Raw genomic sequence first — 27,138 nt, 5'->3', positions numbered from 1 at the left:
CTGACCGTACCGCATGCCATAGAACTGGCCTGCGCTCACCAACGGTCGCCAGAGGCCCGACCCTTCACGCCTAGAATTCCCACCTCCATCATACACCGCTGGAGAGCAACCGTCCCTAACCCTGTCCCCTTAAACCCACGCTCTCTCATCGATCCCAGACTCGTACCTCGACTAGGAGGGAAAGACTGTAGTCAGGGACCCCAATGTTTTCATTGCGTGGAATGGGGCCACATCTCCCGCAACTGTCCACAAAAACCCGCTTCAATCGAACCGATGGAAGTTGGATATGCCAAAGGCAGGGTGCTATGGGCCGGAGAGGGTGAGGAAGCTTACCATTTGACCCTCAAGGTGAATCACACCGATACCCGGGTCCTCATTGACTCAGGGTGCCGTCATTCCGTGGTCACACAGGAACGGGTACAGGCACACCAGTGGCAAGAAGGAGAAGGAGTGGTCATTACATGTGTACATGGGGACCAGAAACGCTATCCCGTGGCTATAGTAACCCCAGGATTCGGAGAACAGACCGCCTTGATCCGAGTAGGGGTCATCCCACACCTGGTCGAGGATATGATCATAGGTACCGATTATGGGGGATTCACCGCTCTCTTATCTAGGGCAGTAGAGGAGAGAGAGACCCAACGGTGGCTCACGGAAGCTCCACTGTCAATCGTAGACATTGAACCAGGTGTGTGCAAAACAAAGAAAACACGTCGAGAAAAGAGAGAGCAAAACAGGATAACTGTGTTACAGGGCCGTGCTAATATCCTTTCTACTCCCCCAGGTGCAGACGAGGAACCAGGGCCGACAGGCTTTAGGGCCGAACAGAGAGAGGATCCAGCGCTGGGACACGCGCGGGCCCGGGCCATAGACGACAAAGACGATCAGGTAGGCCCCTGTTTTGTGATATCAAAGGGGTTGTTATACAGAAAGGTAACGAAACCCGATGGAACCCTCCGACAGCTCCTAGCCCCCCTACCATTTCGCAACCAGGTTCTCTACTTAGCCCATAACCAGGCGGGAGGGGGCCACTATGGTCGAGAGAAAATGGAGGAATACCTCTTGCGGCGGTTTTATTGGCCAGGGGTCTTCAATATAAGGAGGTATTGCGCAGCCTGCGTAAGGTGTCAGGTGTCCAACCCCCCTCATATACCCAGAGCGCCTTTATGCTCTCTTCCGGTGATTGACGTTCCTTTTTCCCGGGTGGGGATGGACTTGGTCGGTCCTCTTATCACTTCAGCTCGGGGTTATCAGTATATCCTAGTACTGGTCGACTATGCGACCCGGTACCATTATCACCATGTCCACAAATAGCGTCGCTCAGGCCATGTTGACCTTTTTCAGCAGGGTGGGGTTCCCTAAAGAGCTTCTCGCTGACCAGGGGACCCCGTTTATGTCAAAATTGATGGCCCAGATCTGCTCCCTGCTAGGGGTGCGCCAAATCCGCACCTCTGTCTACCACCCCCAAACAGACGGCCTTGTAGAAAGGTACAACCAGACCATTAAAACAATACTTTAAAAAACTGTCAGAGACCGGATGGGACTGGGACCGACAACTACCTCTGACGTTATTCGCCATCCGAACACACACCCAGTCTTCTACCGGTTTTAGCCCCTTTGAATTGGTTTTCGGGAGGAAGCCCCGGACGTTAGTGGACATGGCAGCTGAAAGGTGGGAAGAAGAGGCGGACGAAAATAGGGCTCTACTTGACTATGCGACACAACTGAAAGATAGGCTTTCTTCTCTCTGGGACAGGGTGAGGTGCAACTTAGATGCAGCACAACAGAAACAGAAAAAACTATACGACCGACAGGCCGTTCTTCGACAGTTTGCGGTGGGAGACAAGGTCTTACTCCTCCTTCCCTCTTCTGACAACAAACTCCTGTCCCGCTGGCAGGCCCCTTACGTTGTGCTTGCACAAATCACACCCGTCACGTATCGCATAGCTGTACCCCACTCAGGGAAAAAAGGACAGATATACCATGTCAACTTGATAAAAAAGTGGACCACTGATCCTGAAGACAGGACTCAAACCCCTACGAATCTGTTTCTCACTGACAGCAAACCACTAGAGATACCTCTTCCCCAGGTAGACGACACCAAGGGCATCAGAGACGTCCCCAAAGGGTCCTGCTTGACACCAGTACAGATAACCAACCTCCAGTCCCTCCTCGATTCCTATTCTGACGTGTTTTCGGCCAGGCCCGGGAAAACCCCCCTCATTCAACATGACATCTTAACAGACGGGGCTAGCCCGATTAGGCAAAGGCCCTATAGGATCCCTGAGGCCAGGCGACAAATAGTGGAAAAGGAGGTAGCAGACATGTTAGGGAACGGAATCATCGAGCCTTCCCACGGTCCCTGGTGTTCCCCTATCGTACTGGTCCCGAAACCCAACGGCACGGTACGCTTCTGTGTGGACTTTAGGCGCCTCAACAGCGTCTCCTGCTTTGACTCATATCTCATGCCCCGGGTTGACGAACTACTAGATAGGTTAGGGACAGCCCGATATATCAGCACACTGGACTTAACCAAGGGATATTGGCAAATAGCACTCACCCGTCAAGCCCAAGAGAAAACGGCATTCGCCACCCCCTCAGGCTTGTATCACTTCTGGGTCCTCCCCTTCGGCCTGCATGGAGCCCCTGCCACCTTCCAGCACCTCATGGACATCGTGCTTAGACCCCATCAAGACTATGCTGCCGCTTACTTGGACGACATAGTCGTTTTCAGTACCACTTGGGGGGAACACCTTAAACATCTTCAGGCCGTCTTTTCCAGTCTCCAGGAGGCGGGTCTGACTGCCAACCCTGAAAAATGCATGTTAGCCACCGACAGCGTTCGTTATTTAGGCTACCATATACAAAACGGACAGATCCGACCCCAGATAGATAAGGTCAAGGCCATCTCAACCCCAGAGAAACCAACCACAAAAAAGGGCATTAGGGCGTTCCTGGGGTTAGTAGGCTACTACAGGAGGTTCATCCCCCACTTCGCTGAAGAAGCGGCCCCTCTCACGGACATGTTAAAAAAGTCAGTCCCCAACTCCTTCACCACATGGACCCCGAAACAAACCCACAGCTTTGAACGCCTCAAAACGAGACTTTGTAGCGACCTGGTGCTCACGTGCCCTGACTTCAAAAGCCCATTCACATTACAGACAGACGCATCAGACCGCAGTCTTGGGGCGGTCCTATCGCAACCAACCCCGTCGGGTGAGCTCCATCCAGTGGTGTACCTCAGCCGCAAACTAGTACCCAGGGAACTAAGGTACTCCACCATAGAAAAAGAATGCCTGGCCATCCGCTGGGCGGTCCAAGCCCTACAATACTATCTACTGGGCCGTCTATTTACCCTACTGACAGACCATGCCCCCCTTGTCTGGCTGGCCAGACATAAAGACACCAACCCTCGCATCCTCCGATGGTTCTTAGCCTTACAGCCTTTTTCTTTCCAGGTGTCACATCGACCCGGAGCGTTGCAGACAAACGTGGACTTCCTCTCCCGCAGCCCAGTAGATACATGGCCCGATCGGCCATGGCTGGAGGGGAGGCACTGTGGCGAGGGGGAGCTGCCGAAGGACCCCGGGGGCACCAGGTCGTTACTACCAGTACTGACTCTCACACCCAAGGGGAGGGGCTTGGAGGACTCAAAACCACCGGAAGCAGACACAGAGGTCGAGGGACGTCGGAAGAGCGAGGAGCAGAACGAGGAGCGGAGCAAGGAGCAGAACGAGGAGAGGAGCGGGGAGCGGAACGAGAAGCAGAACCATAGAGAGACGACGGTGGAAACCCGAGGACACGCCGGGACGTGCCCCGAGGAAGGCCCAGAGGACGAGGCAGCCGGGACCCCTGTATCGGGCCCCGGCTTCAGGCAAGTGGTCGGGGAAACAGGGAGGTCCCTCGTGGGCTGGTGGCGCTCATTAGTCCTACTCGGGCCTATAGACAACCACCCATAGGGTAAAGAAGGGGTAGGTGAACGGGCGGGCTCTAACCCATCTCCAGCAGGACTCACCTGAAAATAAGGGCCCGGGGACGACGGAACAGGAAAGCCCACTCCATAGAGGAAGTAAGGGGTTGGGTATCCACAAACGATCCTAAAACAAAAGGGGAGGGAAAAACAACAGGAAGTTAAAGACGGGTAATAATTGCCTCAGTGTTTCTGTTTATTCCGAGGGGACGACTGGCTGGACCATGCCCGAGGAAACGACCGCCATCGACGCCGGGAGCAAAGAAACCAGAAGAGCCCAACAGGGACCCCTCCCTTTCAGCAACCTCCTTTGTGATCCCTCTTCCCTATACCCCTAGACACGTGCCTGTGAAAACAATGAAACAGGAACAGAACATAATCAATAGACTCCTCTGATCTGTGGGGCGGGGCTTGACAGTCACCGTATCCTGACGTCAAATCTGAAGCCACAGGAGAATCGAGGCTAGCCTAATCGAGTCAATGATGTGGGGTAAGCCAACTCGATATGTAATTCGAGTATGATTGCGGGAGGGACACCAATGACTTGAAGAATTTATTCTCAATTAATTGCAATGAGTCAATTGGTGCCATACCCCAGACTCCTGCCCCATAGGTCGCCGCAGACTTTGTTTTGGCCTGATAGATCTTCTTAATGGGGACTAATGGCTTTTGCCCAGCTTTTTAGAAAAGGACTTAATTGCCATTAGACTCCTCTCTATTCCGAGGGCTCTTCCCTCAACTAGTTGTGACCATGATTTATTTTTGTCGAAGAGGACCCCCAAGTAAGGGAAGGAGTCGACTACCTCAGTTTTCCCCAAATTCATATGAAAATACGGGGTTTTTTCCTTGTTTGCCTGCCCCAGCTACAATTACAAATGACTTTGTTTGGTTGACTTTCAGGTCCATTGATTTCATGAAAGCGGCATAGGCTGATAAGAGAGATTGCAGTACTAGTCCTGTTCTGGCAATCGGTACAGCATCATCAGCGTATGCCAAAATGGGTAACGGGTGGGAAGTAAATATAGCAACATCCGGGGTTGTGCCCATAAGCTCCCCTTCTACTCTATTCGTATAAATGGAGAAAAGGAACGGGGCAAGGACACAACCCTGTCTTACCCCCCTTGAGATCTTAAAGGGACGGGTGCATTCCCCGTTTTTCCCGTAACGCAGAGATGCCGAAGCGTCAGAATATAACTGGCATATGAAATTGATTAGGGCTAATTCAAAGTCCATCTCCTCCATTATGTGCCAGAGCTTAGTGTGGGACACACAGTCAAATGTGTGCGAGAGATCTATAAAAGCAAGATACATTTTCCCACCCTTCGCTCTGGTATATTTGTCCATAAGAGAGGTTCAGACACTGGTCGATGGTGCCTTTCCCCCACTGAAACCCTTATTGTGAAAGCATTAAAATGTTCCTCTCCTGTGCCCATAATTGCAACCTTGATAGAAGTCAGCCCATCAATTTAGCTGTCGTGTCTAAAAGCGAGATTGGCCTATAATTCTTGGGACTTCCCCTATCACCTTTCTTGTATATTGAGACAATTACGCTGGTTTTCCAGGACGGAGGGGGACCCAGCAGGCCTATATTGTTAAAAACATTGGTCAGTAGTGGTACCCAGAGATCTAAATTATCTTGGAAACTTTCCTACATCTACAGGCTGCTACCCTAGCCCTCACCTCTGCTAGTGAGAAGGATAATTTACCCTGGTCACTGTGATGAATGGTAGCGGACGGTAGGACAGGAGAAGTAATGGGGGAGAAAATACTCACAGCATGATTCACCCAATCCTCTTCACCTACATTGGAGTCAAGGGTGGCGTCCCTATCAGATTTAAAATAGGGTGAGTTAAATATCTCCTAAACGTCTCTGCTGTTACCCGTAGTCGTTGCCTCGTCAAGTTTGTCCCATTTTTCCTCCCTATTAAGTCTCTCCCTTTTCTTTCTTGCTGCTTTGTATGTGGTTTGGAGTGAGGTAATTTGATCCCTGTCTCTGGGTTGGTTTTTAAGGGCTTTGATGAGGTCCTTTCTGGTTTTTGTACAGGGGGAATCAAACCAACGTTTACTCTTAACGGTATTGGATGATTAATGGCGAGTGAGTGCCATCTTCATTTGGTCTAGTAATTCTATGAAGAAGGTAATCAAAACTAGTGGTTGGAAGTACTGGATCTAAACAGTTAATAATATTTACCTGTGATTTCATAACGCTTTCTCCAGTTACATCCATGCATAGAATCAGCTACACACTTGCGGCACGAGCCTCTGTCATACACACACAATACCAAAACACTTACCACATCCACTAGCAGGCAATGCTTAAGCATCCTATTCTGCACTCCTCTTGCTCGAATGTATACATAGGTGAGGTGACAAAAACATAAGAGCACTGCTCTGGTCCTCACAAATCATACTCTACACAAACCACCTACAATACCTCCACACACTCCTACATCTTCAGCAGTTCCTTGGACTAGCATGCTACCCATCTACAAATGGTCTTTAGCACCTTCAGAAGATATGGAGTGCTATGTAGATGTAATAACAGCACAATATAAAACTAGTTCCTACTAGCCAACTCCCTACTGAGAAGGAGGAAGTGGACAAGAAAGAGAATGAGGTGGCGAAAAGGAGAAGGAAGAGGTGGAGCAGGACAACTACATACCAAAGGAGAAAAATCTATTATTATATGGGAACACCTATGGCAATAGTGTTTTCATGCTGGAAGGAAGGTGGAATAAAAGCAGTGGCTGTAATTGTGTGATTCTCTATGAAGAGGCACAGCAATATGTATTTACATAGGATAAATCTGAAACTGACATGGTCAAGACAATTTGTAGATAGTGATATGGCAGTGCGAGCTTTACATACTGGGAGCATGTACAGCATCAAAGGTAGCAGGCCAAGGCATCCTTTTCATATCACGTTAACCCACTTGCACTTGTAAAATAGCCCTGTTCTCCCAGTATATCAATGGTCAATCTCGAGTGGGAGTTTGTTTCAACCATACTTTTTGCATGCCGATACAATGAGCATCCTAATACCAGCTGTAATTGAATATTTTAGTAGAACCTTAAAATATAATTGTTCCCACCCTGGAACATTTGAACAACATTCGACTGGATCGGCTCCTTCCTCTCCGACAGAAAGCAGCGGGTCAGACTCCCCCCTTTCCTCTTGGACCGTACACCTACGGAGTCCCCCAGGGGTCCTCCCTCAGCCCTACGCTCTTCAATGTCTACATGGCTCTGCTCGCCCCCATCGTCAGAACATACGGACTCAACATTGTGTCATACGCAGACGACACCAAACTCATCCTCTCCCCATCCAACGAACCCAACACCGCCAGACACAACTTTCAAGAAGGCATAGAAGCCGTCGCCAAATGGATGAAAAACAACTGCCTACAACTAAACACCAACAAAACGGAAGTACTCATCATGGGCCCAAACCCCGACGCCTGAAACGACACCTGGTGGCCCCCCGCCCTCGGAAGCCCGCCCACCCCCACAGACCACGCACGCAACCTGGGAATCATCCTGGACAGAGAGCTCAAAATGGACCGCCAGATCAACTCCGTTTCGTCCTCCTGATTCCACACCCTCTGCCTCCTATGTAAGACCTTCAAATGGATCCTCCTGGAAAACAGAAAGACCGTCACTCACACCCTGGTCACCAGCAGGCTCGACTACGGCAACACACTCTATGCCGGAATAAACAAAAACCTCACCCGCAAGCTACAGAACATCCAAAACGCCGCCTCAAGACTGGTCCTCAACCTGCCAAGAAACTGCCACATCTCCCAGCACCTGCGCACACTCCACTGGCTCCCCATTGAAGCTAGAGTCACCTTCAAGATGCTAACCCACTCTCACAAGGCCCTCCACGATACCGGACCAGCATACCTGAACAGTCGACTCAAATTCCACGCACCCCAAAGGACCCTACGATCAGCCCAGCTCTCCTACGCCGTGGTCCCCCGCACCAGAAAACCAGATCGGGAGGCCGCTCCTTCTCCTTCCTCGGCCAGAGCCTGGAACGACCTCCCGCTGCACCTCAGACAGATACCATCGCTCCCCATCTTCACAAGAAACCTCAAAACCTGACTCTTCGACAGATCCCCTCCTTGATGGACTGGAACCTGCGACCCCCCCCCCCCCAGTGCCTTGAGACCCTTACGGGTGAGTAGTCGTGCTTGCCAAGCACCTGATTGATTGATTGATTGATATATATATATATTTTAGACATGTCCTGCATATGATGGCAGCATCCTTGTATATAGAGAACATAAATTCTTACTTTTTTGTTTTTTTAAATTTTCAGATACAGGAAGTTTGAAAGTCTATTGACTGACTCAGCAATGCTGACGAACAGATTCACAAAGAATAGTTGTACATTGACACCCTCATGCACATTCCTGCACACAGGTGTAAATGGACGACGTTTGGGAATTTCCAAACATTTCCAAAAGTATGTTTGGAGAGATACATCAGCTGCAACTTTCCAAAAGTACTCCTGAGAATACCACGTGACAGCTGCTATTTCTAAAATGTGGAGTTAGGTGCAAAGTATAACTACACATTAGGAAGTGCAGCACAATCTGCAAATGCACATTTGTTTTGTTTGTATTTCCACAAGTAACACAGGTTTCTCCGTGAGTTATTTTTAAGGCCTTTAGTAAGTCGCAAGATACAGCCCACAAATGTGGTCGCTTGAAGCTACGTACAACATGAAGGGAAAATATACCTTTAAAAAGGTCAGAATCCGGGGCGAACTATGCATCTCACCAACTGTTGAACTTGAAATGACACAAAAGAAATTCATGAAACTGTAATACCTGGCTGTATTGTTGTATCTTCCACGGTATTTTTTTTCCCCTTTAAATGACGAACGGTATATCACGATATATGTACATAACAAATGTTTTATTCATCTATAAAAATTTTACCACAAAAAAATAACTAAAAAGCTCAGATTCAGATGCTTACATTGTTCGATCTGTTCCCTTAAGAGTATCTGCTTCTCCATGCTTCTGGAAGGCAGGGGGAGGGGTGCCAGAGAGGTACAAGAGGGGTACCAGAGCCAGCTTTTTAGGTCTCACCTGACCCAGCGCATGCGCTGGTCTGGCGAGACTTATTGAGAGGGCTCCAAAAAGTGCTACCAGGCCAGCCTTGAGCTACAGTGCATGTGCGCGGGCGCGCGCGCCGTGCTTTACCGAGATTACTCTCACTTTCGCGGCCGCTTTGATGTTTGATCGCGATTGCGATCACTTTCACTTTCGCGGCCGCTTTTCATAGCCAATAGGTTTTGCTTTTGGGACCTTATAAGTATTTAGTTCTGCAACTGTTGCATGGCTAAACACTTATAAGGTCCCAAAGGCGAGACCTATTGGCTATGCCAATGCTTGTTTAAATCTTGGTACAGTCAAAATGATTATGTGAGGAAGAGCTTAACCTAGACGAAGGGTGGTACTTAGCACAGCAAAAGTATCAAGGGGAAGCCTGGCTAGAGTATGATGAGGTCTTTGGAGCAAAAATGAAGAGTTGGCCTATCATAGACTGGTAGGACGTGGCCGGGATTACTGAGCACATGGTCACTGCGCAGGAGGGGGTGGAGACTCACGAGCAGTTCTTTCATATGGGGGCGGGAGGAGGTCAGATTGGTACCAGCAGGGCAGCAAAGCAAAACAGTATGCAGGCAACAAGCAGACGAGGCCACAGCCTGCCGCCTGTAGGAAGTTCGAAAAGCAGGAGTGCAAATGGGGTGCGGCTTGCAAATTCAAACATGCTTGCAACAATTGCAAAGGGAGCAACCAAACTAGCGAGTGCAGGAAAGGGAAAGGGGGTAGTGACAAGAAGCCACCTTTCAAAAAATGGGGACTGAAGCCCACTCCTATAAAATGCCAATATCTGATCCAATTGCTCAACCATTACCCTAAAAAAGATGATGCACTCCTGCTAGCAGACGGTTTCAGGAATGTCTTTAGCATTCCCTACGTGGGGCCGGTGGTGCGGAGGCTCTGCAACAATCTAAAATATATTACAGACAATGTGCGGAGGTGACTAGACGGAAAGTGGCCAAAGACTTGGAACCGGGTTGCCTGGCTGGCTCATTTAAAAAGCCACCGCTAGACAATTTGATAGTGTCCCCACTGGGGGTACTGCCCAAGAAAGAGTTGGGCCATTTTCGGCTCATTCACCATCTATCTTACCCTGAGGGGGGGTCAGTTATGATGGGTTAGATCAGGAGTGGTGCTCAGTATCCTGTATCCTATGCCACACTGGACAAAGCAATTGACATGTTAAGGACAATGGGTAGGGGGCCCTGATGGCAAAGGCCGATATTGAATCCGCCATCCGTATCCTCCCTGTGCATCCTGATAGTCATCATCTCCTGGGTTTCCAACTGGAGAAAGCCATTTACTTTGAAAAGTGTCTGCCCATGTGCTGTTCTATATCCTGCGCATACTTTGAGGCATTTAGCACATTCTTGGAATGGGCGCTGGGCGAAAGATGCCCGGGGGTGGGGGGGGGGCTCCACTATCTGGACCACTTCCTGTTTGTGCAAATTGATGGTTTAATAATTTCAGGAACTGGCAGAGCAACTCGGGTTCCCACTAGCACAAGATGAGACAGATACTACGTGTCTGGCATTTCTGGGGATACAGCTGGAATCAAAAGAACGGGTCTGTAGTCTCCCAGAGCGGAAAGAAGCTGACTTAAGGTGGGATATTGAGGGGCAAGAATAAGGCAACTCTCCAAGAACTGCAGCAGCTGCTAGACAAGCTCAACTTTGCAGCCATGGTTATCCTGGCAGGTGCTTGGCATGGTTTACAAAGGACATCACACAAAAGCATCACAGAGTAAGGCTTACTAAGGAGGAACTTCTTGGGCGAGTTCAGTGGTACCCTGGTGTGGGGGGGCCCCTGGGTGACAGAAGAGCAACTGAGCCTGTACATGGACGTGGCAGGGAAAGAGGGGTTCGGTGCCATTCTAGGTTCCATCTGGTGCGCCACCGGGTGGCCCAGGGGCTGGCATAAGACAGGTCTGACAAAGAATGTGGCGCTGCTGGAGCTATTCCCAAAAGTGGCGTTTACAGTGTGGCGAGTGCCACTGGCAATCAGTCTGGTGACATCGTAATAAAAGCTAGGCACATGTCAAGATGCAACAATCACGGACGCTCTCTCTCATTTTCAGTGGGCAAGGTTCTGCCAACTGGTGCCTTGGGCAGATGAACAGGTGACTTAACTATCGGGAGACATATGGGACATGGTGCAGCTGACCTAGCTTTACTCGTGGACCAAGCCCTGGTCCCGAAGACAGCGAGAACTTACAGTAAGTGTGTTGAATGCTTACACTTTGGTATTATAGAAGTGGGCACCGATGCTTGCACGTCCCCTTCTATAATACCAATAGCACTGGTGCACTTAAAGTGCCAGCGCCCAATTTCAGAGGGTGTTCCCTTATTTGCATAGGGGCGCGGGCGCAGACTCAAAGAAGCACTCAGGAGGCGCACTGACAATACGCTATTTAAAAGGTGGAGCACCCCCTGAGAGCAGCCCTCTGCAGGGGGTAAGAGGGTCCCATGGACCCCCCCAGACGTCCCCTTGCAAGCGGGTGCAGTCACTGACTGCAAGGGGATCGCTAATGTGCTTTGAAAGTGCACGTGGGTGCTGCCTGCACTGTGAAAACACGGAGCAGCTCGCCCTGGAGGCAGCGCATACACCATAATCTGGCGCAAACAATGATAATGTGTAATACGGCCCCAGAAGGGCAGCAGAGGGGGATGTTAGAACATGCACCAGTGACAGAGTAGAATACTTTATACAATGGGCCTATGAGCAGGTCAAGTCTAGGACCATAGTGTCTGAGTGCCATAGCGTACCACTCTAAGTTACACAGGGGTGTGGACCTAACAAACACATTTTATTGCTTTGCATCAATGATAAGCTGGGGCCGTACCCAACTAAGGACCCGCAACATCAGAATTCTGATAGACTTTGAGAGGCTGATCCTACTGGACATGTGTAGATCCCTGGGGGAAACACACCTGTTCAAAGCAGTTTTTCCCTGGCTTTCTTTGGGGCATTTAGGGTGAGCTAACTGGCGGCACTGGCAAGGGCCAATCCAGACTCTGCTTGCCTCTAGGTGGAGGACCTGTACTTATGGAAAATGCATTTGGTAGTATTCCTGAGACGGTCAAAAACTGACCAAGAAGAGAAAAGTAAGCACACACGGCTGGAGTGTCTCACGGCAAGCGAGCACTGCCGAGTCTACATGACCTGCAGTTACCTGCAGGCCAGGGTGGGAGGTGGGCCCCTCTACTCATACATGAGGATGGCAGTTACCTTAGCAGGTTCCAATTCAGGGCTCTAATGCAGCACGACCTGGCAAAGGTGGGTCTCACGCCACTATGCTTTAGGTCTCACTCCTTCCGCATCAGGGCAGCCACCATTGTGGAAGCGCACGGCATGGCGGACAAAGGGATTAGGTGAATAGGGAGATGGAAATCATCAGCATTTAAAATGTATATTAGGCCATCGGCATACTAACCCAGGGCTAATGCTTCACCTCAGGCAATGGAGCAAAAGAACGGACGGTGTGGATAAAGGACATTCGTACATTACCAGGTCGCAGCAGTGGACAGGCACCAGGAAGCTGTATGGTAGAATATGGCTGTGCAACACCAAGGTTATATGGCTGGGCTAACCAGGCATGAAATGGAGCCAGCCCTTCTTGCGGTGCGGAACAAGCAGAGGGCTCATGGGAACCCCGCCGCTCGGTCGTTCACTTGGGGGGCAACGATCTTGCAGCAATGGGGCAGAAAGCCCTGTTAGAAGCCATCCAGACTGATCTGACAAACCTGGCAAGGTTGTTGCGCCCAACCGACATACTGTGGTCTGAGATCATTGCACAATACAAATGGTGGTGGCAGCAAGATAGGGAGCAGTGGAGGAAGCTGAAAATAACAATGAGCAACTTCTGCAAGGGCATTGTTTGGGAGGATGTGCGGCATGGCCTCATCAACCTCAGGATGCCAGGCTATTACGCAGACGACAAGGTCCACCTGTCTAGCATAGTGATTGATATGTTCCTCCTGAACATTGTGAAGGCATTGGAGATGCTGGGTTTCTCCTAGTCTTGGGTGAAGCTGTCGGAGGTCGGAAACCACCTCTAGGATGGTAGGTAGCTACAAGGTTCAACACGAGGACATAAAAGGACAATTGCCCGAATGAGGTCCTTGGGATGCTTCACAGCAGGGACACTGAAGGGCAGACAAAAAGGAGCATAAAGGATAATTGCCTAAACAGAGTCCTTGGGATGCCACCCAGCTAGGACACTTTAGGGCACACAAAAAGAGTAAGAAATGAAAAGCACTGGGTGGACACGGCACTTGCAGCCCAGGCATAGCCACGGGGACCACAAATACCAGACATTTGGTAGCAAGGGAAGCCTCAAAGCCGCAAACCGATGTGCCAAAATAATCGCCGGAAGGTGAGCTGTCATGGCAGCTGACAGTGATTTATGACACCCTATCAAGAGACTTTTGATTTGCAGGATAATGCTTTTTGGATTATGCATGTTGTGTTTGATAAGCAATAAAGACAAGACTATACCGAGGATCAAGTGTGAACTGTAGGCAGTACAGGGCTGAACATATTAATGACCTATGCAATTGTGATAACTTATGTACCAGCTCACGATATGAATAAACTGCTGCCATTCTAACATCACAAAGGTCTTGGTGTCCATAACTGATGGGAGAATTGAACGGCGGGAGGGTCCGTGGGATGCTCGCACAGCTGGGGGCAGGGTGTGGTTCACAGAATATAAGCAAGTAAATTTACTTTCTCAGTGGTGAAAGTGAACTGATGCCTGGTCTATGAGAAGATCCAGTTCAGGGTGTGTGAGGACTTTTTTGTGAGTCCCAGGACAGTCTGGAGTTTATCAATCAGAGCCATTTATCACTGGGTCCTGGGGCTGAACCTTACTTTTGGACCAAAAATTGAGCACTAGGTACACATTTTTAGCATATGACGCTCAGGGCAGGGAAGATTATCAGTCCATGGCTTGCTAAGTCATGGGGTGTGGGATTCAAAAATGTATAACACAACTAACACTAATTATTAATGGAATCTCAATAACGGAATGTACAGTGGGGGCCCGATTCACAGAACTGACTTAAGACAAAATCCTAAACGTACTACCATTTTGGTATTCACAGAAGGCACTTACTCATTTTGGTATTCACAGAAGGCACTTGCTCATTTCGGTATTCACAGAAGTTAGGAGTCCTAACTTTAGGACTCCTAAATGCCTTCTGTGAATACCAAAAGTCTTAAAATTAGGATTTTTCTCAGTTTAGTAGTAGTATAGTTAGTACGCCTAACTTTAGGACTCCTAAATGCCTTCTGTGAATACCGAAAGTCTTAAAATTAGGATTTTTCGCAATTTAGTAGTAGTAAAGTTAGGACTCCTAACTTTAGGACTCCTAAATGCCTTCTGTGAATACCGAAAGCCTTAAAATTAGGATTTTTCTCAGGTAAGTAGTAGTAAAGTTAGGAGTCCTAACTTTAGGACTCCTAAACTGAGAAAAATCCTAATTTTAAGAAGTTCGGTATTCACAGAAGGCATCTAGGAGTCCTAAAGTTAGGACTCCTAACTTCTGTGAATACCGAAGTGAGTAAGTGTCTTCTGTGAATACCAAAATGAGTAAGTGCCTTCTGTGAATACGAAAATGGTAGTAAGTTTAGGATTTTGTCTTAAGTTAGTTCTGTGAATGGGGCCCCCAGTGTTTAATATTTAGAAAAGGTAAAGTATTTTGCTTAAATTACACATAAAGTAATAATGTAACTAAATGGTTCGAAAGCCATAAAATAAAAGGTGAGGAGTAACGTTATTCTTCAGTGATTACCGATGGAAGTTGCTTGCCTAGGCTACACCCATGGGACCTTAAGTGATACTTTGTACCAAAATTGCTCCATTAGTCTCTAAGTCGACCCCAGGGTAGTACATTTGGGGCCTGGAATTCCTGAGATGGCGACCAACCATGTCAGGGGTTGTTTTTTGCCATTCCACACGTTTGGTGATACAGGCCCTGTTCTCCCATCCCCTCCATCCTCCGGTAAGGCTCCCTCGAAGTGAGTGCACTGTGCCTTTTTATTGTCAAGTTGTTCACCGTGTAGGTTGTGCCTGCATAGATCCGGCATTCTTGATGGGACCTTGGTACTCGCAGGATGTGCGCCGCACGGCCCCTGCATTTAGTGACCAGCGACACCTTCCCATGCACCTCATTATACCCTTCCTTTATTATAACATTCTGGGCACAAGTCCAGCTTTCAACCAGTCTCTGCAATGAAAGCCACTGGAGCAGCTTGTTTGATATTTTCAATAATGTTCTGTTACTTACCGATAAGTTTCAATAGCTCAAAATTAGACTTTCTTCCTACAATTTTGTGAGTTTCTCACTTCCCAAGAGTTCTCACCAGATTCTCCTGACTTAGTCCCTATTTTTTTTTTTATTATTAAATCCTACTCTCCTCTAGGCTAATACCGTGCCATTGGTGACACACTTACTCTTATTTACAAGCTTATGGGAGGACCAGCTCGAGGGGGAGTGGGTACTTAAAACTGGGACACGAAAGTCAATTTCGAGGTAATGAAGATTGCCCTTAAGTTACAGAAGATTACCCTCACTTTAGACTTCCTCATCCCCAATCCATATGTTTGAGAATACAGCAAGTAATGAATATAGTAATAAGAGTAAACTATCATACATTTCAGATATCTTCTATTCACATATTCTGATATCAAGATTTAATCCTACCGCTTTTAACACACTCATACCAAAATTAACAGAACGTGTGTATTGCTCAAGTGACACCCCTTAAATTCTGCACAGGAAGCAGATGCGCCTTGGATAAGTCTCGCTTCCGCCTCCCATGGAAGAGGAGCTCCTGCTATGGAATAGGCCTTTGCAATAGACAACTGAAACCATCTGCTCAAATTCTCTCTTGTTTCCTGGAAATCCAAATTTAACTAAAAGTGCATCAGCTTTCCTACCTTCAGCAGTTCATTGCAAATAAGTCGTCAATGCTCTATGCACATTCAGCATACTTGTACTTTAGTCTTAATCTGGGTCTGAAAAGGCAGGAAGAATTATTTCCTGAGAAGAATAGAATTCTGAAAATACTTTTGGACGGAAAGATGAGTTTGGTTTTAGTACTTCCTTGTCAGCAAACACTGGAGATATGGCTCATGGTGCAATGAAGCTCCCAACTCTCCCACTCTTTGCTCAGAAGCTATTGCCACTAAGGATAATATTTTAGCTGACAATAAATCAAAAGGTTTCTTTTGTACAACTCTTACAACCAAGAGCAGATGCTAAGGCGAACCCTTCCCAGTCCCTGGATCACCCGTTTTCTCTTTAAGAAACTACGCAGCAATCTACCTGTTAAGGGAATCTTTTTCTCCAAATGATCTCCTGCTAAAGTGCTTATAGCTGCCCACTGTGCTCTTAATGTGGACACTGAAAGACTTGAGAAATTGGTCCTAAAAACTCTATCTTAAAAGGATCCAAATATCTGAGGTTACACCCTTCTTTGATCACTAGGCAACAAGATTTCTTTAATATCAATTGTAATATTTTAATGTAGAAGGACATTTGTCCATTTGCAACTCTTTGGCTATGTCCTCTGAACAACCTAGGCATTGCTGATTGTACTACCGTTTAAATACTTTATTTCGGTCGACGACCATAAAAGCAGCACACAATAAGAAACACATTGTATATTAAACAAATGAATACAAGCTAAAAGCTAAAATTCCCAAGAGAGGGAGCCACAGTATTAAATTTGTTAAAATGTTTTTACTACTCAATCTCCAAACCCCAACCTTCAGCTCAGAAGAGTTCCTAGTGCTGGATAAGGGAAAAACAGCGGTGAGTGTTTCAATGGAAGCTCCCATACAGGTACATTATTTAATTCCAAAGAGACAGGGGAAGGGAATTTCATATTCTTTTGGCCTAGATCAGCACTACTAACACCAGTTCCACCTTCTCCCTCTGAACTACTGAGAACGCTGGAATTAGGATCAAAATGGGGGGAAATGGGGTGGGGGTCATTGCATCGACAAAGTGTCCCTGCCCAACCAGTGGACCAACCAAAAAGTGAGAGAAGACTGTTCTATGGAGATGCAAAAATGTATAACGCTGGGGTCGCCTGCCTCCTGCAAATCATCATAAATATTCTGCCATGTCATAGGAAATGAACCGATGATAGAAAGTGGTGACTGAAGAAATCGGCTGGTCAATTCTCTTTTCCTGGGAGATTCACTGCCTCCAGAGAAGAGAGGTGAATCTCTGCTCAGGAGAATCTATTCTGCACTAGACAATTAAAGAGTAAGATATGGTTCACCCTTGGCAGTTTATATATGGACTTGTCACCCGGTTGTCTGTCTCCACTATCACTGCTTTGCCCTGTAACATTGAGTGAAGGACTTTAAAACATAGATCATAGCCAACCCTTCTCAATTCGAGCAATATTGCAACTCCTGGGACCAAAGACCTTGAATGAAATCTTGCTCTACTGTTGGAACCAAAGACCCTAAATGAAATCCTGCTCTAAAGTTGCCCCCTAGCCTCTAGATCTGGCATCTGTTGTTACTTTTACAATTATTGAATCTGCTTGGTTAGTGAATTTCCTCTCAATAAGTTTTCTTTGCACAGCCACCATATCAGAGAATCCCTTAATGTCAATTCAGTCTCAAGATCATACTCTAATGTTTCGATGTTGGCTCCCAACAACCCATGAGAAAAGTCAAACAGCCCATGTAATCCTAGCCAGAGTCTTTGTAGGAGTCAAGTTGTTGCTCAACAATCTCTTTATCAAAACCTGGATTTTCTCCACTCTGTCGTGAGGCAATGAGAAACTTGCTAATACAGTTTGAAAATGAACTCATATAAAAGTCAAAAACATGTTCTGTTTATGTCTTGGATACAAGGACTGTATCTTCCTGCGCCTTCAAATAAGCAAAGGCAGTGATGAGCCAGTCTTCTAAAAAAGGAAAGAAATATGTTCTTTTAGTATGCAATACAGCCTCTATGAGGGGTAGAACGTCTGCAAAGGCCCTAGTTGCTGATGTTAAACCAAAAGGAAGTACCTGCATTTGATAATTATGATCGTCCAGCATGAATCTCAAACTTGTAATGCTGTTGTGTTATTCCTACCACCCTGCTTCCCCACTTGTCCTGGTAAAAACATAGAGGTTTGATCCGTTCCAGTGAGGTAGCATTCAAACATAAGAACTGGGGACAAGTAAGTCAGATGAGATGGTACTGTAATTTGTAATTTCAAGTCTGCCATTTTGTACGATGTAATAAGCAGGGCATGGGGAGTCGTGCTTGTGTTGTTCACCTCAAATGGCGATATTTAGTCATTTTTAGATATAGCATCCTAACCATAATACACCTTCCACTTTTTTTTTTTTAGAGGGAGTTTCTATTGTTTCTCATATTGTTTTTTTAATAATTGTATATGTGTACAGAGACTGTTCCCACTACTTCTCTTCAAGTGGACTTACAAACTGGTCTGAGAGCACATATTTCAGCTGGCTCGTTGCTCTGATGACATTGCATAAAAGGCCGAACCAGCCAAAAAACATCCCCACTCTCTGCTCACCCGAACGACGATAGGGATGACGCTCTGCTCTCTGCTATCGTTGGAGCCCGCCAGACAGGAAGCAGGAAACAGGAAGTCGAAAGATCAATATCAAACCTCGAAATTACTGCGTCACCAAGCGCATCAATGTTGGAAGTAATGTTGATCCTACAGAAAACGTTGCAAGCCCTGTTGGAAGTCTCCGTACTTAACAATGATATGCTAAAAGACAAAAAGAACAATTATAAATAATTGTGGGAGAGTTTAAACAAATTAAGGATCTCATGCCTTCTATAGGGAGACTGGTTACAAGAGAAGGGATACTGACGCAGGTGGGGGAGGAGGAAGAGGTCCAGCCACGGAATGGAAAACAACGTGTATATATATATCACAATACCCAATGCTTATGAAAAAAAAACTGGGAGAAACAATGAGATATAAGCAATACATACCCAGAACGAGGAGACAAGAGAGAAGGGGTAAGAAGGGCTTGAATATAAAACAGAAGAAAAAGGAGGATGTAACTACGGAGGAAGGATATAAGGGTCCAGTTAAAGACCATAATAAAGACCAGAAAACAAGCCCATATATACGGAGATTAGCGAATAAAGATGTAAAGCATATGGAAAGCAAGAGAAGAGAGCAAAATAAAAAACCCCAGAGAAGGATATTGAACCCCAAAATACAAACCATGAGTAAGAACAAGCAGGTGGGAAGGCATGGGGAAAAGGGAGATTCTGAAGATCAAACGGGGAAAGGGAGGGTTATAGAAGGACCAGAAGGGAGATGGAGGGGCGATGTTGGGAGGAGAACCCATGAAATAGAAAGTGAAAGGGGGAATGATCTACTATTACACATTGAACCAATACACCGCAGAAACGGTGGAAAGAGAGGAAAGAAATTTATCCCACTAATTGGAACCCAATTGCTTCTCTCCTTCTCTAAATGTGTAGGTCTGAAAGACATAGGGACAGGAGACCTCAGATAAGTAGGATTTACAGCAAATAGAATAGGACAAGAAGTAACAAAGATCTTGTTATATTCACGATTGGTTTAGGTAGCATTGATGAATGCAGAACAGGACTTACTTGAAGGAATTTGATTGGTCCCGGATCAAACCCTTCCTGAAAAATCACGTGGGACTGGGAGATTAGATTGATTAATAAGGCATATGAAGATAAGGAAGATCTAAAAATCACTCCGAGATCATACGAAACAGATGAGGACAGAGAAGGATTAGAATTAGTAAATAGATATAGGCCCTTAACATCACCGGGGAAGTTGTCTAAGTTAAATCGACTAAGAAGAAGGGTTGCCACACAGCCTGAGCATACTTGCCTGTAATATTAATGGCTACAATCGAATATCTAAATTAGAAAATGTAAAAAAAAGTAATTAATCATTTTGATATTATGTGTCTACAAGAGACTTGGCTGTGCAACGAAACCCCTTTGCTGCAAGGGTATGTACAATTGAATTCACCAGCTAGAAGAAGCAAATTTGGCTACCCGGCTGGTGGACAAATAACGATAGCTACTAAAATAGCCAAGAAGGTGGTCCCTCTGAAAGTTAAATGTTAAAGGTTAGTGGCCAGTGGAGTGCTCCTTTTAGATCCCAACCCAAAGTATGATGATATAATCATTGTAAATGTTTATATGCATGGGGTGGACATAAGGAGTATAAAGCAGAACTAAAGAAGATATACAGGAGATAATAGATGCATATCAGAAAGACCTGCTTTTATTACTGGGCGACTTCAATCACAAACTAGATCCATGTAGAGTTGATCTAGGATGTAAAGAGTTACTGCTGGCCTATAATATAAACGTTGCCAGCTTTCCTAGGAGAGTACTCACTGCACAAGATACGGCCCTAGGGAACTTTATGGGTTCAATGTGCCTAGTTTGTGCTAATGGAAGGATGGAGTCAGACTGGCCAGCAAGCCGTACATTTAAGATAGGCAAACAACTATGCCCTATAGACTACATCTTTATCCACGCATGGAATTTTGAATTGGTGAGAGACTTTGAGGTGATGAGGGTTGAGGGAAGCGGTCACTTCCAACTTAGAGTCAAGATAGTTTGAGGAAATAAAAAAAACAAGATACAATAATTCCAGTACAAATGGAGTACCCTAGGTGGCTGACTACTTGTATGATAGAAGAGGGTTTAGGGAAATTGGGGTTATTTCAGCAGTGCCAAACATTAGATGATATTCCTAATACTAGTAATTTGGTTCGAGAATGTAATTACCCAAATGGTCCAATGCCCAAGGGTTAAATTAAAAGGTAAAAGCCACAGGAAAGATAGGAATAAGAAAGGTCAGAACACAGAGAAAAACTGGTTTAATGAGGAATGTAGGAAATTAAAATCAAACATAAGAAAAGGGGAAAGAAGACTGAAGTTGAAGTATGATACAGATATGAAGATTAGCCTACAGAAAGTAAAGAAAACTTGGAAAAAGGTTTATTATGGGGGAAAAAAGAACATATAAAGAGAGATGCTGGAGAAACCTACTAGGCGCAATAGAAACTAAAGACGTAAAAAAGTTTCAGAAACTAGTCCAAGAGGAGTCAGGGGCGACACAGGTGATTATGAATTGCATTGTGACAGAAGTTGATTGGGAACGAACCCTGGGTGAAATATATAGCAAAGGAGTACAGCAAGTAAATACAGAACATTCATTATGGTCAGAGGTGGGGGAGGATATTAGGCTGTTATTTTTTAAATGAAATGTTAAACGCATCATAGCAAATCTAACGTTGACTAGAGCAGCAGGCACGAATAATCTCCCTATTATAAAGACCAAATCAGACTGGTGGGTAAAATGTAACTGAAATTATGGAGAAAGGTCAGATAGACCTGTCTTGAAAGCATATATGGCAATGATACCGCCTCAGTTCCAATATGGAGCCAAAATATTGTATATGAGTGGCAAAAGAGGGTGAGATATTAAAGAGGGAATATGTATTAAAAAATCTACCCAGGTCATCTATGATTCAGGATAGGATAGGATAATATTTATAAAGCGCACTTATACCCGAGGGTGTCAAGGCGCTGAACGGATGGGGAGGAGAAAGAAATGCCTACATCCAGCTAAGAAGCAAATAGCCAGGGTTTCAGAAGTTTCCTAAAGACCGGAAGAGGGTCCTCCTTGGAGATGGAGGGTGGTAAGGAATTCCAGAGTTTCGTCGCTGCCACGGAAAAGGAGCGACCGCCCCATCTGGACCTGGTAAATCTAGGAGAAAACAGTTTTTTCTATGAAGAAGATCTCAATGTCCTCCCCGGAGTGTTCCACTGAAACATGGTTTTAAAATGTGATGAGCCTTTGCTATGCATTCAGGCAGTAAGAATAGACACGGGGTTGGTATCTTGGGAGCTAATGGCACGTATGGCATTAATACGATTCTGGCAACACCTGGGGAACGGGGAGGAGCAAAAAATAGCTCTGTGGTGCAAACGTGAAATTTTGCAGAGTGATATGAAGTGGGCAGAGGGGGTCAGGAAAACGTTAGATACAGTATCTAGGGAACTGGGAGTTAAACTGTACCCTCAGGACTTATAAATTGATGTTGTAAGGTGAAAACTTGAAGTACTAGGGAAAGAAATTTCTCGAGACCAGGATAGCCAGAACCTGGAGGGGAAAAAATCTGTGAATTTCATGACTAAGTCACAGCAATCTGATCAACAGTTCCCGTACATATATATATTACCCAATCGTTGTCAAGGAAATGAAGTATTAAGATTACGAATAGGAATTAATCCTTGTTATGCGAATGACGGGATAAAAGGGGCTATGATGGATCCTGAAGGGAAGTGTACCTTAAACCTTGGCATAAAATGTGATATTTTGCACATACTACTATATTGTTTTAAGGTTCTTGCTGCACGGAAACTGTTTTTACAACCAATGTTTTTAAAATACGACATTAAAAACCATGCACAGGTAGTAGATTTGTTAACGGAAATGTATTATTAGGACATAGCATGTGGACTTGGGGGATTTATGTCTGAAGCGAGTTTATATAATCGGGAATTTATTAACTATATTTTATGACAAAATGAATAAGGTTAGGAAAATGAAATAACTAAGAATCTTGATCTATCATAGAATTGTATATTTAATATGTATGAATTATCTAATGACACTGTATTCGGAAAAGATTGAAATGCTTTTTTTATGTTCAAGGACCAAGATTCTAAATAAACATTCTTTTTGACACTGATAGGTACGTCCTCACCATCTCCAGGACCTTGTTGCAATATCCTCATCTTCTCTCTTTTCTCACTCTCACCAGGGAGTGAGGCAGTGAGATGTGGTGGCTGCACAAATCACCAAAAATAAACAGATTTTTTTCTTTCAATCTTCACTTCCAAGCCCTTTCCGTTTCTCCAAACTACACATAGGAACTTTGGATCCACAGTATTTCTACGTCTTCACTTTGATATTGCCTTCTGTTCTTCCACACTCTCCAGTGTCTCATGCCATCTGAAGTGGCTCAAAGGAGACATGGTTGCATCACACACAATACTGAAAAGAAAGACAAGAACAGAGAGAGCCACTACTGTTAAATTTGCATAGAGAAAAGCTTTTGATGTTAGCAATGGAACAGACAGCGTAAAGACGAGATAGGGAAGCAGCATGTTGCCACCGGGAAGAAGATGAAGAAACATGAACTCCCGCCCCATAGCCTGCTCTGGCCATCTCTCCAGCATGGACATCATTTGCGACCCCTTTCATTCCTTGGCAATGCCAAGAAGAGGAGGTAAACGGTGCCCTGTTGAGCACTGTTTACGTTCTGCAGCTCCCACTGCAATCTGGGACATTAAACTCTTAGTTCCAGTAAATAAATACATTCAGCAGTGCAACATACTGTAATTTGCCAGTGCATAACGTCCTTGGGGTATTAGGAGCATACACTAGAAGACACAATACATCTTGACAGCTTGTTGTATAAATAATGTCGGCGCCCACTTTTTCTTCCTCTATCAAAACAACATTTTTCATGCAGTCAAATAGAGAAATGACAATATTTCTGGCGTGTGAGCACCCTATTAAATATATAAGTGGTATATAAAATAGATATTTATCTGTGTTAGTAACTTTTGTGTCATTATATTATTATGTTGGGTTCTTAATATCAGCAATGTCAAATATTGTGGTGGCTTCTGAATCAAGGTCATGTGACATAACTTCCTGGGAAGATCCAGTGTCAAAGATCATATGATGTCACTTCCTATGATCCATGGCTGCATCTCCACAGAGGTGGAGTATGTCCCTGGGGCACAGGTTTATAATCCTCCACTAGGAGGTTATTCTTTTTATATTCCAATTTTTAAATAAAAGAATCTTGAAAACAATCGGTCCACTGGTGATTCTTTATTTTCCAGTTAAACTCCTTTTTGATTTTATCACATCAAATTTGTACAAGTAGTTTCTGCACTAATTTTCCCAACATACATTTTATAGTTCCCAATGCATTTCGGCCTGGAAGGCCTTCATCTGGGGATAGTCTGAAATGAAAGAACCATCTTTCAATATACAGGGCGACCACTTCAACTAAGATGGCTTAAGTTCAATGTTAAATAAATCCTACTTTACTTTTCTAATGGCGCGAGGATGTTGTGCTGGGGTGAATAACGAGGTAAGTCGGTGCCTGCTAGTGGGTTAGTCGTTGTTCTAATGGTGGCGTGCTTGTTCTGGAAGTACTTAAAGAATTCATCGTACGCTTAATAAATTAAAGGTTTATTAAGCTTAACGTATGTTAGGGTGATTAGTATGTTACAAATACATCGGCGTATTGAGATTATACCAGGTGCATAAGCGGGTAGACAAATGATTTGTTACGCGCTCTTTGCCAATCGCGTGTGTTCAAAGTGCTTGCTATATGCTCAATGAGTAAACGGAAAGTTAGTTAGGATCACAGGCGCAAATGGCGGCCGTATAATATATGCAAGCTTCTAACGGCAGGTAGACGTTTTTACGAACCAGCGCGAAAATTAACAAGCGTGCGGTTGTTACTTACTAATGTTGGTGTGTAGCCAATGCTCTGATCGCATCATGCGGCGTTTTCCACGGTACGCCTCAGTTCCTGACTAGTGGTTAAATAACGGACTGTTCGTGTGTGATCACGGATATAGAAAGGTGGACCATGATTAGTACGAAACGTGCAGTGACGATGGGTGCCATGATATAGAGGTGTATTACTACTGAACAGGCTTATGAAAGTGCTAGTGATAAAAGGCTTCTGTATTCTCGGACAAATGTTAAACAGAACATTAAGGATGATGGCTTCACAAATAAAAACATGTGTTTTCACCAATTAATGTTAAACAAAACGTTAATCTTAATAAGGAAATACATTTACAGATTGCAGGATGGTTATAAGTAACATGAAAATTCCATCCGGCCGTTTAGTCCATGTGGTTTGAGTGAATTCAAATGTCGGATCCAGTAGGTTTCTCTCTGTAAAAGAAAGGTGCGGTTGTCTCTGCCCTCTTATCTTTGGATGATTTCCAGAACGCAAAACTTGAGTTGCCAGATGTTGTGTTTGGCTTCTATGAAATGGTGTGCGACTGTGGACTTCACTTGTGTTGTCCTGATGTTACTTTTGTCTTCATTGACACATGTTTTGAGTTTTCTTTCCATTTGTCCCACATACACCTTGCCACGCGAGCATTTGTATAGGTAAATGATGTTAGTTGAATCACATGTTGCATTTACTTTGAGTTTAATGTTGTCCTTTCATTGGGTGTGGTAAATTCGGTCCAACAATGACATTATGGCAGTTGTTACAGTTCCAACAAGGAGTTGTACCTTTGAATGGTTTGGGGATAGTTTGGATCTCAGGTTGTCTAATAATTTCCCCAATATTTTTTCCACAGGTGTATGCAAAGATGGGAATTGCATTAAATATGTGGTGGTTGAAATCTGGTTCTAATGTCAGAATTGACCAATGTTTTTTGATGTTTTTAAACTTTTGACTCATTGTTGAGAATTTGGACACTAATGTCAGGCATTCTTGTGTGGGTTTCCCTTTCGTTGTTGGCGCCTGTTCTCTCAACGTTTGACTGCGACTTCTCGCTTGTTGTAAAATTTCTTCCGGGTATGCCCATTGTCTAAATCGTTGTATCATCTCATTGGTGCGCTCTGTATTGGTCAAGGGATCAGACACAATTCTTTTTACTCGTAGTAATTGAGAGTAGGGCAAATGTTGTTTTAATGCTGGTTGATGGAAGCTTTCATAGTGCAAGGTATTTTTCCTGTCAGTTGTCTTTCTGAATAAATCTTTAGTAAAACCTTTAGCTGTTCTAGTCATTTTTAAATCCAGAAATATGATGGATTGGTTTTGAACCTCATGCGTAAACTGTATTCTGTCATCAATTTGATTGAGTTTTTTGAGTTCATTTTCGAGTTCCAAAGTTGATCCTTCCCATAGGATGAAAATGTCGTTGATGAACCTCAAAAATAATCTGGTATGTTTCTTCCATGTCGGTGTCGAATATGTGTTTTTTCAAATTGGCTCATGACTATATTGGCATACGAGGGTGCTGCACAATTGCCCATAGATGTACCAGTTTTTTGCAAAAACCACTGATCTTTCCATTTAAAGTAGCTGTGCATTAGTGTGAATTGTAAAGGTTCCATGAGAAATATTTGTATTTCTTCGCTGTAATCTGAATGTAACAGTGCCTGTTCTACTGCATCAATCCCCATTTGGTGGGGGATGGAAGTGTATAGTGACTTCACGTCTACTGTAGCCATGATGATGTTTCTTCCTCATTGATTTTGATTTGCTTGATTTTGGTTAAAAAGTCGGTGGTGTCCTTAATGAATGTACTCATTTTGTTAACAGTGGGCTGTAGATATCGGTCTAAAAATTTTCCTGTGGGTTCATGTAAGCTGCCTCTGGTGGAAACTATGGGACGGAAGGGCGGGTTGACTAAGTCTTTGTGGATTTTGTGTACCATATATAGAGCTGGGCTTTTTGGGTTGGTTGGTATCAAAAAGTTCTTGTTTTTTCCATTGATTGTACCTTGATCTGCAGCTTTTAACACTATGGATTTTAGGACTTCCATAAATTGATCTGTTGGATTGGTTTGGAGTTTCATATAAGTGTGCTTGTCTGACAAGTGTTCTTCAACTCGGTCGTTGTAAAAACTTGTGTTTAGTACCACCAATGCGCCTGCTTTATCTGCTTTTTGACAAGTTATGGATATATTTGGGGAAATGCCTTTAAGTATTGCGTATTCTTTTTGACTGAGGTTTTGCCGCTTGGGTGTAGATTTAAAATCCAATTGGGGTAGATACCGTTTCACCAAGTATTCATATATGTCCAGAGTTTTGTGGCTTATCTGAGCCATAAATGTACTTTTTGTTTTTAAACCCATGAGTTGGTCTCCTTCTTTGTTTTGTTGGTTCTCCATGACGTTGTCAAAGAAGTGACGAAGTCTCATTTTTCTCATTAGTTTGAAAAAACTAATGTCCAGCTCCAGTGCGTTTGTATGGGTGGTAG

General features: G+C 44.9%; 1 long non-coding RNA gene across 2 annotated transcripts in view; it reads right to left on the bottom strand.

Moving 5' to 3' along the window:
• Window positions 1–24,698, bottom strand: part of LOC146860130 (uncharacterized) — a 107,242-nt gene extending 82,544 nt beyond the window's left edge. The window contains exons 1-4 of one of the 2 annotated variants that reach the window (XR_014979102.1): window positions 24,649–24,698; window positions 22,864–23,153; window positions 18,645–18,845; window positions 16,739–18,020 (exon numbers count right to left, since the gene is read on the bottom strand). This is a non-coding gene — a long non-coding RNA (uncharacterized LOC146860130). Of the gene's footprint in view, window positions 1–16,738; window positions 18,021–18,644; window positions 18,846–22,863; window positions 23,154–24,648 lie in introns of those variants that run through there. The other variant, XR_014979103.1, reaches the window with a different exon arrangement.
• Window positions 24,699–27,138: the final 2,440 nt, after the last annotated feature.

The sequence above is a fragment of the Triturus cristatus genome, chromosome 3_1 (genome assembly GCF_964204655.1).
Source record: "Triturus cristatus chromosome 3_1, aTriCri1.1, whole genome shotgun sequence".
NCBI classification, from domain to species: Eukaryota; Metazoa; Chordata; class Amphibia; order Caudata; family Salamandridae; genus Triturus; species Triturus cristatus.
This window is presented reverse-complemented; position numbering and strand designations above follow the sequence as displayed.